This window comes from Pipistrellus hanaki, assembly GCF_964339955.1.
Source record: "Pipistrellus hanaki genome assembly, chromosome: 2".
Taxonomy (NCBI): domain Eukaryota; kingdom Metazoa; phylum Chordata; class Mammalia; order Chiroptera; family Vespertilionidae; genus Pipistrellus; species Pipistrellus hanaki.
The window spans coordinates 72,837,784-72,849,764 of NC_140504.1; the positions used below are offsets into that span (position 1 = coordinate 72,837,784).

General features: G+C 41.4%; 1 pseudogene across 1 annotated transcript; it reads right to left on the bottom strand.

The window, feature by feature from the left end:
• Positions 1 to 6,909: 6,909 nt before the first annotated feature.
• Positions 6,910 to 11,711, bottom strand: LOC311615241 (4-hydroxybenzoate polyprenyltransferase, mitochondrial-like; annotated as a pseudogene). Its single transcript has 2 exons — positions 11,662 to 11,711; positions 6,910 to 7,736 (listed from the first exon to the last, which is right to left on the bottom strand). The product of its transcript is annotated as a 4-hydroxybenzoate polyprenyltransferase, mitochondrial-like (transcript).
• Between the last annotated feature and the right edge of the window lie 270 nt (positions 11,712 to 11,981).

Below are 11,981 nucleotides of genomic sequence, written 5' to 3' on the forward strand. Positions count from 1 at the left end.
GGAACAAAAACTTTATAAATTTATTAAATTGAATATAAAACAAACCTGGCAAAATTTTTTTCATCGTTTGGATTCATATGAATACAAAATTGAAGATAATGTCTGTCCATATGTTTAACTAATTTAATGAGCAGCAATACTCCTTAACAGCCAATGGCTTAGATATATTAGTTTACTCCAACACCACCTACTCACTCAATAACCCTGTTGTATAAAGACACAAAGAAAAGTAATAAAGGACTAGAACTTTCCTGGGAAGATATGATTTGGTAATGTATCTTAAAATCTTCATTTTTATGTTTGAACATATTTTTAATGCTAACATCTTTTAATCAGTTTATAAATTTTAATTATTACATTTTATGTATTTAAATATGGATATAATTTTTAAAATAAGTGCTATGGAAACTTACATTAATCTATGATTACACTCATTTAAGCTAAAATGATGTCCATATCAATATTATTATATAAATTCTAAAAACCTTAGGAATAGAATATATTTGAGGAAAAGATAAGGTAAGCAAATCCACAGGAATAACAAACTACCTTTCAGGCACACTATCCCTTTCTAAGTCATTTGAAATATACTATTTTCATACTCTGGGTAAAGAAAAAAAGACCAAACCACATTCACCATCTCTTGCCAGGAAATAGCTCTGCAGATTCTCTTTGCTTGTGGCTGCATCGGTTCTACAACAGCTGGGTGTGTGGGTGGCGCACATCAGGTCTGCTCATTTCCAAAGAGGATCCAGTGCTCCCTGAAGTGCTATAATGCACTCTGGCTCTGTGGGGGGTCCGTGGCTCCTGTCTATGCATTGGGATGGGTCTGCACGTGGATAGGGGAAGCACCTGAGAACACATGCTTGGCGTCTGTGGAGACACCAGTATGTAAACCATTTATGTGACAAGACTGACTCTGAAGGGAAGGGGAGCAGACATTTCCCTTCATTTCCAGCAGCTGCAGCCCTCCACACAGCTGCTGCTCTGGGCTTGGGATAGAGGAAAAACACAAGAGAAGTGGGATGCTCAGCGGTGGTTTGGCTGCTTAGAAGTGTGCAGCGTGTAAGGAAAGCCACCAAAACAAGAACATAAGTTTGCTCTCCACATGCCCTGTACTGTTCTGAATAAGCTGATAAGCTGCTCTGCCCCCCGACCCAATACCACAAAAGTTGACTTATTGTTCACACGAAATCCTCTACAATGCAAGACACTCTCCAGGACAACTGTCCCTCCCACGGTGCCTCTGCAATTCAGCCTTGCAGAGAGAGTCTCTGCTCCCCACAACTGCATCTAAAACACATGGCCCTTTTGGTTGCATGACAGAGAGAGAGAGTGAGCAGGAGAGTCCCACATCAGTCATTGGGATTATAAGTAATATATGGCACTCCTGCTCATATTTCATTGGCCCCCTCTAGTCCCCCTACTCAATGCCTGACTTCAAAGGACATAGGATCACAGAAATGGGTATTGCTGAATATTAGAACCATGTGCCCTTTTCTATGAAGCTCTAAAATCAAGTTCTAGTTATACGTAGCCTCAGTTTTCCAAAAGGATGCACCTACCCATTCTGTGTTGTCCAGTTGTCTCTGTTCTTGCCTCTAGATTTGAGCCTCACTTCCAAGAGAGAGAGGGGGGGGGGGGGAGAGAGAGAGAGAGAGAGAGAGAGAGAGAGAGAGAGAGAGAGAGAGAGAGAGAGAGAAGAAGAAGAAGAAGAAGAAGAAGAAGAAGGAGGAGGAGGAGGAGGAGGAGGAGGAGGAGGAGGAGGAGGAGGAGGAGGAGGGAAATACTAGTACATGGAGTATGTCTACCCTGTTGGATTCTGAAATCTGAGAGCTGGTTCCCTAAAAGTCTGTAAAGGCTAAAGTGACCAAAATGCACTACAGACTAAGAGTTTAAGCAGCTCTGTCCCCTCTCTGCCTAAATAGCTAGTCATGTTTAGAAATGGATATTGATTTATGTCTCTCTGAGCTTTGCTTTCCTGCCTTCTGCTTTATGACAGTCTATTTTTATTTGGTTTCTGGATAGATATTTTAGAAGAAAAAAAGGAGGAATATAGAGAAAAGGGGAGGAAAGGAGTGGAAGAGAGAGGGAGGGAAAAAGAACTTGTGAGAATATAAATTTCTTTCAGAGTCATCAGTTGATATGAGCTTCAAAACAATTCTTTTTCCTTTTTTTGAATATATTTTATTGATTTTGTACAGAGAGGAAGGGAGAAAGATAGAGAATTAGAAACATCGATGAGAGAGAGTCATGGATCAGCTGCCTCTTGCACAGCCCCTACTGGGGATATGCCCGCAACCAAGGTACATGCCCTTGACTGGAATCGAACCTGGGACCTTTCAGTCCCCAAGCCGACGCTCTATCCACTGAGCCAAACTGGTTTCGGCTCAAAACAATTCTTGAAAGGACATATATATTTATCCCCAAGTTACCAGAGAAGAGACTAAAACTCAGAAGGATAAACAAAGTGCATTTTAGGCAGAAGCAAAAATAAGTCTTACTCAGGGGCAGTTTCCACTTATTTCAGTAGAAATGAAAACCCAAAGACATGACCATGTTTTAACACATGCCTGGTTTCATGAATGTCAAATGTCACTTGCCTTTTATCCCAATGGTTATTTTCATTTTTTACAACAAGTAGATTAGCTTTGTCTAAGCAATTGCTTTAAAATCCCTGGTCTCCTCACCTGCTGCCAATCCACTGAAACTACTAAATGAAGGAACACAAACTGTGCCTGTCCTTATTTTAAGATGTCTGGTGCATGACATTTGTGCACCCAAGGGGAGCAGGGGTCCCTCAGCCCAGTCAGTGCCCTTTAGCAGTCTGGGAGCCCTCGGGGGATGTCTGACCTACAAGCCTAAGCTGCAGTCCAACATCCTTAGTACTGCCACTGCCATCAGCCTGGCATGTAGCTGAGCAGAGCGCCCTCTGTAGGAGTGCACTGACCACCAGGGAGCAGCCGCTGCATTGAGCATCTGCCCCCTGGTGGTCATTGTGTGTCATAGCAACCAGTCATTCCACCATTCTGTAGATGTGCATATTACCCTTTTATTATATAGGCACAGCATTTTCATGGATCCTCCAAGGCTTCTCTTCCAGCACTCAATATCAGCTCCTGTCTGTGGGCACCCCACTTGTCCTGCCTCACCTCCCCATGAATGGGGCTCCAGTTCAAACCAGCTGACTCCAGTGGTTTGTTTGCATCCAGAGCCACACCTTGGAGGTTACAAGTAAGCATGGGTGAAAGGGTGCAAGAACTGCCTGCAGCCTGTGGGTTCACGGGCACAATGCTGAATGCTCCCTTCAGCCTAGATATTAAAAACCAGGCTTTAGAACAGAAAATCAAAGGCTCCAATTTGCCAAGCTGCTTAGAAGAAAAATGTAAACGCCAGCAGCCCAGGCTGCCAGCAGGACTGCTGAAAGGTATGGGGACTTGCAGAGTGAGGCAGCAGCATCCTGATCTCCTGGGCCAAGGCAGGCCAAGAACTCTGAGAGAGGAAGGGAGGGAGCAGGAATGTGTCTTCCATGCTTGTTTGAGAATAAGCAGTTATTTTCCTCCAAAGCCATCTGTGAGACTCTCTACTTGTGCCTGAGGAAGGAAAGAGCAAGGCAGAGAAAGAGAAGTGAGTTACTGGAAAAAGCAGGTATCTCTTTGGGAGTTGCAAGGGCAGCAAAAAGACTGTCTACCACTTTGTTAGTCTTGGCAGCTGCATATCTGTGAATCTGGCCTCAGACAGGGTTTCTAAGGCCATGCTTCTGGAAAATGTGGCAAGGGTTCAACCTGAAATGTGGACCGAGGATGGCTCTGGTGTGATCTAAGTCAGAGGAAACTGTGAGTTCCCAGCCTAGATGCCCCAACACATGGAGTCACTCACATGACAGCGTGACTAGTTTGGCCCTTGCTTGCAGACTGCCTTGAGTTCATGGAAGACTCTAGGGGAGAATGTCTCAAATTAGACTAGAATCTCTCACGAGACAGGTATATCCAGGTTTTCTGTCTCTCTTAATTTTACCCTGAGTGGTGTCGTGAAGTATAGGTGATGGATGAGTATGACCTTGTTAAAAATTAAGAGGCATTTGGCCAAGCACTCTTCCCATATAACAGAAGGCACAGTGCTTCCTCTCAGCTGCTTAGTATTCTGAAATAAATATATCTCTTCTTCACGCCTATAGGAGCTGTCTTGTTTAGAAACATCTTTGGTTGCAAGTAGCAGAAAACCTGCCTTAAAGCAGCTCAAAATAAATGCAGGTGTATTCTTCTCACATAAGGAGATTTTGGATTTTGACAGCAGCTGGAATGGATTCAGGAACTCTGTGAAATCAAAGCTAACATCTGCAACCTTCTCTTACTTTTCCCCTCATGCTTGTCTCTTTCATGGTCACATCAGCTGCTGGCTACTGGTCAATGGATGAATCAATAAAGAAGCTGTGGTATACATACAGATAAAGAAACAATATTATTGCTGAAACCGGTTTAGCTCAGTGGATGGAGCATTGGCCTGTGGACTGAAAGGTCCCAGGTTCGATTCCAGTCAAGGACATGTACCTGGGTTGTGGACACATCCCCAGTAGGATGTATGCAAGAAGCAGCTGATTAATGTTTCTCTCTCATAGATGTTTCTAACTCTCTGTTCTTCTCTTTGTAAAAAATCAATGAAATATATATATATATATATATTTTTAAGAAAATAAATAATATTATTCAGCCTTAAAAAGAAATGAGACCTTGCCTTTTGCAACAAGATATAAGATGTCCCAAAAAATGTATACACATATTTTGAATAATTATAAAGGCAGTGTTCATTGTTCATTAAAATACATTTCATTTTCAAAACTGAGTTAACGGCTATTAAAGTGTGTATATATTTTTTGGGACACCCTGTAGATAAACCTAGAGGACATTAATCTAAGTGAAGTAAACCAGACACAGAAAGAAAAATACTGCATGTGTGGAATCTACATAGAAGCGGATAGTAGGGCCAGGGGCAGGGAAGAAGGGGGTGATATTGGCCAAAGGGTACAAAGTTGCAGTATATAAGATTAACAAGTCCACAGCTCTAATGTACAGCATGACCATTATCCTATCTAATAAAAGAGCAATATGCAAATTGACCATTACTTTAACACACAAGATGGCTGCCCCCATGTGGTCAAAGATGGCTGCCCCCATGTGGACACAAGATGGCCACCACAAGATGCCCAGCAAGGGAAGGCAGTTGGGAGGCACCAGGCCCTCAAGAGAGGGAAGTTGGGGGCGATCAAGCCTGCAGGGAAGGGCAGTTAGGGGTGAGTAGGCTGGCAGAGGAGGGAAATTAGGGGAGACTGGGCCTGCCCTACAGGGAAGGGCAGTTGTGGGGAACCCAGGCCAGCAAGGGAGAGCAGTTGGGGAGGACCAAGCCTGCAGGGGAAGGCAGTTCGGAGCAAACAGGCTGGCAGGGGAGCAGTTAGGTATCAATCAGACTGGCAGGGGAGTGGTTAGGAACTGATCAGACTGGCAGGCAGAAGCCATTAAGGGCAATCAGGAAGGCAGGCAGGTGAGCAGTTGGGAGTCAGCAGTTTTGGATTGTGAGAAGGTTGTCCGACTGAGCAGTCGGACATCCCTCAAGGGGTCCCAGATTGGAGAGGGTGCAGGCTGGGCTGAGGGACACACACACCCGTGCACGAATTTCTTACACGGGGCCTCTAGTAGTTAATAATACTGTATTGTATACTGGAAATTCGTTAAGAGAGAATTTGGGTGCTCTGGCCAGACACACACACAAAAAAAGAAAAAAAAAAGTGGTAACTATGTGAGGAAATGGATATTTAATTGGCTTGTCCATAGTAATCACTTCACTATGTACATGCATAGCTAAACATAGTGTTGTAAACCTTAACTATAGACTATTTTATTTTTTAAAACTGTTGCTTCATCATTGGGCATTATGTTCATGTTCAAAGTAGAAAAAAGGGAGAAGGCAGGGTCCCTTGTGATCATCCCCCTTTATTAGGACAGCAGTTCCAATGGAAGCCCCATCAGAGCTCTGGGCATGTCCCACTCATCAGATCTGTCATAGCCACACCTGACATGACAGGAGCCCAGGGGCGGAGAAGAGAATTTAGCTGGACACCCTGCATCCTGAACAAAGGCAGGGTTCTAACAACTGCAAAGAGGGAATAGTTTCAGGGGCAGCAATTAGCAGTTTACATAACATTAATCAAATTGCATTAAAATGTTTGTCTCTGTCACCTCTCCCATCAGAGTTAATGACACTTGATAGACAGAGGCACCCAATGGTATTCTGGTATTCCAAGCACATGGCATACTGCCTGGCACAAAATACTTAATATACACAACTCATCCTCACCCCTATATGTAGCTCTAGAATATCCCAAATCTAGACCTACATATAGGAGCAGAAACTTCTTCTCCCACCTAACCCCTGCTGTGGCATCTTTGATTTTCCCTAAAAGGAAAGTCCCTTTTTCCTACAGAAATTCATTTAGATGAGGTCTCCTCTAAAGTGCCAAAATCCATACAGTGTCCATAACCAGATAAGAATTATGAGAAGAAGAAAACATCAACTTAAATACTTAAGGTCACCTCAAATCCTGAAGAGTTCCAGGGTTCTGTAACAGAGGAAGAATTTTTCTGATAAACACTTGAACTAAAATCTATGACTTCATCTTCTGATTCTTAATTCTTTGAGATACTGTAAGACTTATTCAAATCTAATTATGTATAACAAGACCTAAGATTGTTTTGTGAATATTTGATTTAAAAATTCCTAGGTAAACTTCATTTGCTAATTTTCTATTCTACTATCTATATTTTTTTCTTTGTTTCATATACTTCTTTTTCCCCCATAAGTTCTCTAGGACAATTCCAAAACAAAACAAAACAAAAAAAACATTAGTCCTAATGTTCAGTTGGAGGCAAATTTATCCCAACAATCCTCAGGTCTGTGGCTGTCTAGAGCTTAAATCTGGTGAGTCAGATGGGCTCTGACAGCAGCCTGAGCAGAGGAGTAGGGTGCAGTTTGACCACTGCATATGTTAACCAGGCTCAGTGCCCCCAATATCATTACACTGAGGCCAATGAGCCACCAGTTGGTGTTTTCATAGAACTTCAGTGCCGTGGACTTAAATCCAATCAGCACATTTTTTGTCCTGATGGGACTAGATAGTATCATATATTAGAGTCCACTTAATTCCAGAAAAATAAAGAAGCAGGCAAACAGATGGATCACAAGAGCCCTTGACAGCAGACCATCCAAGTAAAGCTCTCCAATTAAAAGTGAACCCCAGGGCTAATTGAGGCCAGTACATAATTCTTTTCATTAGCGGGTAGGTGATGACAAGAAATAGGAAGGCTGTTCCAAGAGCTATACTGTAGTAATTCAGACACAGAAGAACAGTGCCAGGGTCAGCTCTCTCCGACAAAAAAGAAGGGCTGAAAAGTTGAAATGTCTAGCAGCTATTGGGTAATTTGCTGTTCTTGTAAACATTTTTTTTTTTTTTATCATATTCCCAGGCCCACATGTCATTACTAGTACAGTCTGCTCCATGTATCAGAATACCTTCAGAGCCAAAGAGGCCTAACATGTACCAGTCTGGTAAACAACCTGGTTCAGCTGTCAAACCAATGCTCCAGGTACATGGCAGATACAGCAGCTGGGTTCCAACAGGCTTGTCCAACGGCATAAGGCGCAGGTATGGCTGCAGAGGGAGGGCAGGGCAGAGTCCAGGATTCCTGTGGCCCACAGGCTATGCATAGGCCTGTGCAGTCCCAGCCCCACTGAGAGTGGCCAGTCCCTCTTGCTGGCTACACCAGCTACACTAGCCAGCCCCTCAGCTAAACCTGGAGACCTTTTTTTTCTAAAATAAAATAAAATAAAATAAAATAAAATAAAATAAAATAAAATAAAATAAAATAAAATAAAATAAAATAAAATAAAATAAAATAAAATAAAATAAAATAAAATAAAATAAAATAAAATAAAATAAAATAAAATAAAATAAAATAAAATAAAATAAAATAAAAATTATTAGGTTGACATTGGTTAAAACTAAACAAGTTTCAAGTGAACAAATCTATAATACTGTGTATTGCCCATTGTGTGTTCACCACCCGAAGTCAAGTCTCCTTCTGTCCTCATCTATTTGACCCAATTCTACCTCCCACCACCCCCATTCTGACTCTTCTTTCATTCAGCAGCCATTAGGCTAAACATGAAGCCTAGCTGAGGTATGTGTTTGTGACTCTGGAGCACTGGATGAAACATGTTATGAATTTCTATAAACTCAGATGAAAAATTGGGAACAAAGAAGAAATGGCTAGATTTGGGCTTATGGCTTCAGGTTGCCCACAATGGTCTACAAATGACTACAGTCCCCTGGCCATCACCTCTTTCTCTCATTGATTAATGACTTTCTGTGCCAACAGCTTGGAGCCAGGGACACTGCAGTGGGGAAATGTGATATTTCAATCCTGACTTACTTAAAAGCTAACATTATACAGCCTATGACCTGTGGGTGTGTCCAACTGATACAAATGGTATCAGTTGTATTGCTCATGGCAAGTACAATACAGATGAGGTTCTTCATCAAGAAATCAGAATCTAATTCAATAAAACTTACTAATGCAATTCAAAAACAGTCTTCGCTACAGATTTCATGATGCCCAGGGCTGTAAGACAAGCCCATCCAAAACAAAACAAAAAACTATTAGTCCTAATGTTCAGTTGGAGGCAAATTTATCCCAACAATCCTCAGGTTTGTGGCTGCCATGGCATGTGCACTCTCCTAGAACATTTTCTTCTGAGAACATGTACAAAGTAAGGGTGGATTTGGATGCAGTGAAAAACCTCAGATAAGTCACAGTAAAGCAAAACTGGCTTTTAAGGATCTTGAGCTCAGCAGCAAGATGGAACAAGGAATTTATCCTTTATACTGAAAAAAACACACATAACTATTCTGAGCCATTCAGGCACAAATAAAGACTGTGCATTTTGGCAGGAAGCACTGATTTTGGATTTTAGATTTAAAGTCAAAATTATAAGTTCAAAAATGGGAGAAAAGATGAACTAAGTATTATTAGAAATAAAATCATTGTATTCTTCATATTTTACCCAAAATAACAATTATACATTTCAACAGTGATTTTTTTATATCAAATGGATTACTCAGGAACTTCTCATTCTGGCTTACTAATAAAAAGGATACCATCTACACTAATAAAATAAAAATAAGCAAATTCACCATATCTTTGTGATGTCCACCAGTCAATCAGGAGTGGGTACGCAAATTAACCTAACGAAGATGGTGGGTTAATTTGCATATGTAGGCACAGAGTGGCCGGGTAGGGCAGGACACCTGCTATGAGGGAGATTTTGGGGGATGGAGGGAGCTACAGGAGCAGTGCTTCGGGCAGAGCGAACACTGAAGACTCCGGCTGGGACGAAGGCAGAAGGCGTCAGCCAGAGGAAAGGTCTGGGTCCCAGGTGCCAGAAGAAAACCAATGCCATGCCAGCAGCCAGGAGAAAGAAGGCCTATTCTTGCACGAATCTTTCTGCAACGGGCCTCTAGTTATTTAAATAAGAGTACAGAGTTTACAATTGGATAAACACTGGGAAAAAAGAAAAGAAAACCTCATTGCACTAGGCTGAGAATATCTTGTGTGTCACATGTCACTTACAGTTCCAAGGCCTTTAGCCCAAGTCCATGTGGGCACACAAACCTGGGGCTGTGCCCACAACTCCAGGGCAATGGCATCTATTCCCCCACTTTGCTGTGGTCTACAGATGTCTTTCAACCAACTGTACTCCAGAGTTACACACTGAAGTGGACCATGTGGGGAAAGAAGAATATTAACTTGTCAGAATGTGTGCAATCTGGACCTCTTTGCTATGGCCAGGGAACAGAAGGATTGTTGCCTGGGAAGGGAAATCCCTCCTTTAAACTCTACTACTGATTGCAAGTGATAGAATCAACATCCTGCCTGGCCGGTGTGGATCAACGGTTGAGCATCCACCTATGAACCAGGAGCTTAAGGTTTGATTCCCTGTTAGGGCATTGGGCTCAGTCTCCAAAAGGATTCTCTCATCTCTTATCATAGATGTTTCAATCTCTCTCCCCCACTTCCTTTTTTCCTGAAATTAAAAAACATGTGTTTTGCTTTTTTTTAAAGATGGAATCAACATCCCATAGAAGAAGCGAAACTACTGGCATTTTAGCATCTGCGCCTGCTTGGGCTATGTGTATTATTCCAGAAAACATAGTGAATTATGGGAATAGAAGACAAATGCTGCCCCACAATGCCTGGAGGTGAAGAACTTCCAGCCTACTACTTGGGAGATAATCTCAGTTCTGATGAGACCATTACAAATGCAATGACAAAAGGTATTGTAGCACCACAGAAACCACAGAGAATCTATGGGGGAAAACGAACTTCTTAATTTCTTTTGGATTTTTTTTATGGGAAAGTATTCTTATCACAATCATTAAATGAGAACATTAGGAAGAATAACTGAAGACAGTTTTGCATTCATACATGTAACAGAGGAACATTCTTGTTTGTAGTAAGCTTGTTTTCCCTTGTCCATTTGTTGTTTTCAAACTAAGAGCTAAATTCACCTCTCTCCTGAACATGAGGGGACATAGATAAGAAAAACAATTGATAATTATAATAAAATACATACTATGACATATTTTCATACATTAAAACATATCACAAATTAAATATGAAGGCAAATCAAAATATTATAAAAATCTACAACCTACAACCTTCAGACAACACACTCTATACCTAACCGTGGGTACACTAAGTATCCCATTCCTACATCCCTTCCTCTGACAGCGCTGGCCGGATTCAATCAGAGGAACTAAAAAGCTAGAAATAGAAACTTCCCATGCCCTGAACGCTGAGAAAAGGAAACTGTGATGTGTACTTCACAGGTCAGATTTCTTTTCTCTAACTTGAATCCAATTTGGTCATAATAACTAACACGTCTGTACCTCCTACTGCAAACAAGAAGCTTTCATATACAGTATGTGATTTCCATGAAACTATGTCATTCCACTCTGAGCAGCTTCTAGAAATGGGAAAATGTATGTTCTTCTTTATATATATATATATGTAGTTCTTAAATAAGCTCTTCTTTATTGATATGTTAGTAAAAGCCTGTGCCACAGGCCTGGCTACCAGAAGCAGCCCCTGAGATACACTCTCGGGGTTTTATTTGTTTAGGACAGGGTTTAGGTTAAAATGTAAATCTTTGTGATTAGACAATACTTTAATTGTAGTTAGAATCAATTACACTTTAGTGTGAATAAAAGTTTCCAGAACAGGGAAGTGAAGGGATTAAAAAATAAAATAAAATAAATGCAGAGCTTTTCTGTTTGTTTTTGTTTGTTTGTTTTTCCTCACCCAAGGATATTTTTTCCATTGATCTTTAGAGAGAGTGTAAGCAAGGGAGAGAGGAAGAAGGAAATATAAATGTGAGAGAGACTCATGGATTGGTTGCCTCCCACAACCCCAACTGGAACCAGGGATCAACTCAAGTTCATGCCCTTGAATAGGAACCAAACCAGTGACCTTTCTGTGCATGGGCTAATGTTCTAACTGCTGTTCTCATGGCAGAACAGAGCTTTTTGAAGTCACCTTTTCACTGACTTGCCTTAGGCTGGCCTCAACTGCAGCCGGGTGGTCTTTCCCTGCATTCACCATGGGCAATAGAACCAAACCCCTCTTAGTAAACCATAATGTCATAGAGTACAGACCATGGCCTGGTCACAACTCCGTAAGTCCTCAGTTATGAGTCATAATGGGAGTAAATCACAAACTTAAGTTCTACAATGATCTGGAGCCTACAAATTGTGAGATAGGAGTTTGTCACAAATTAGCTGTGTAACTAAGGTTTTGGCTTAATAAATGTGTTTTTTTTAAGAGGCAAGAGATATTAATAATCAAATCAAAGTGGGAAATTCTGCTTGAGAA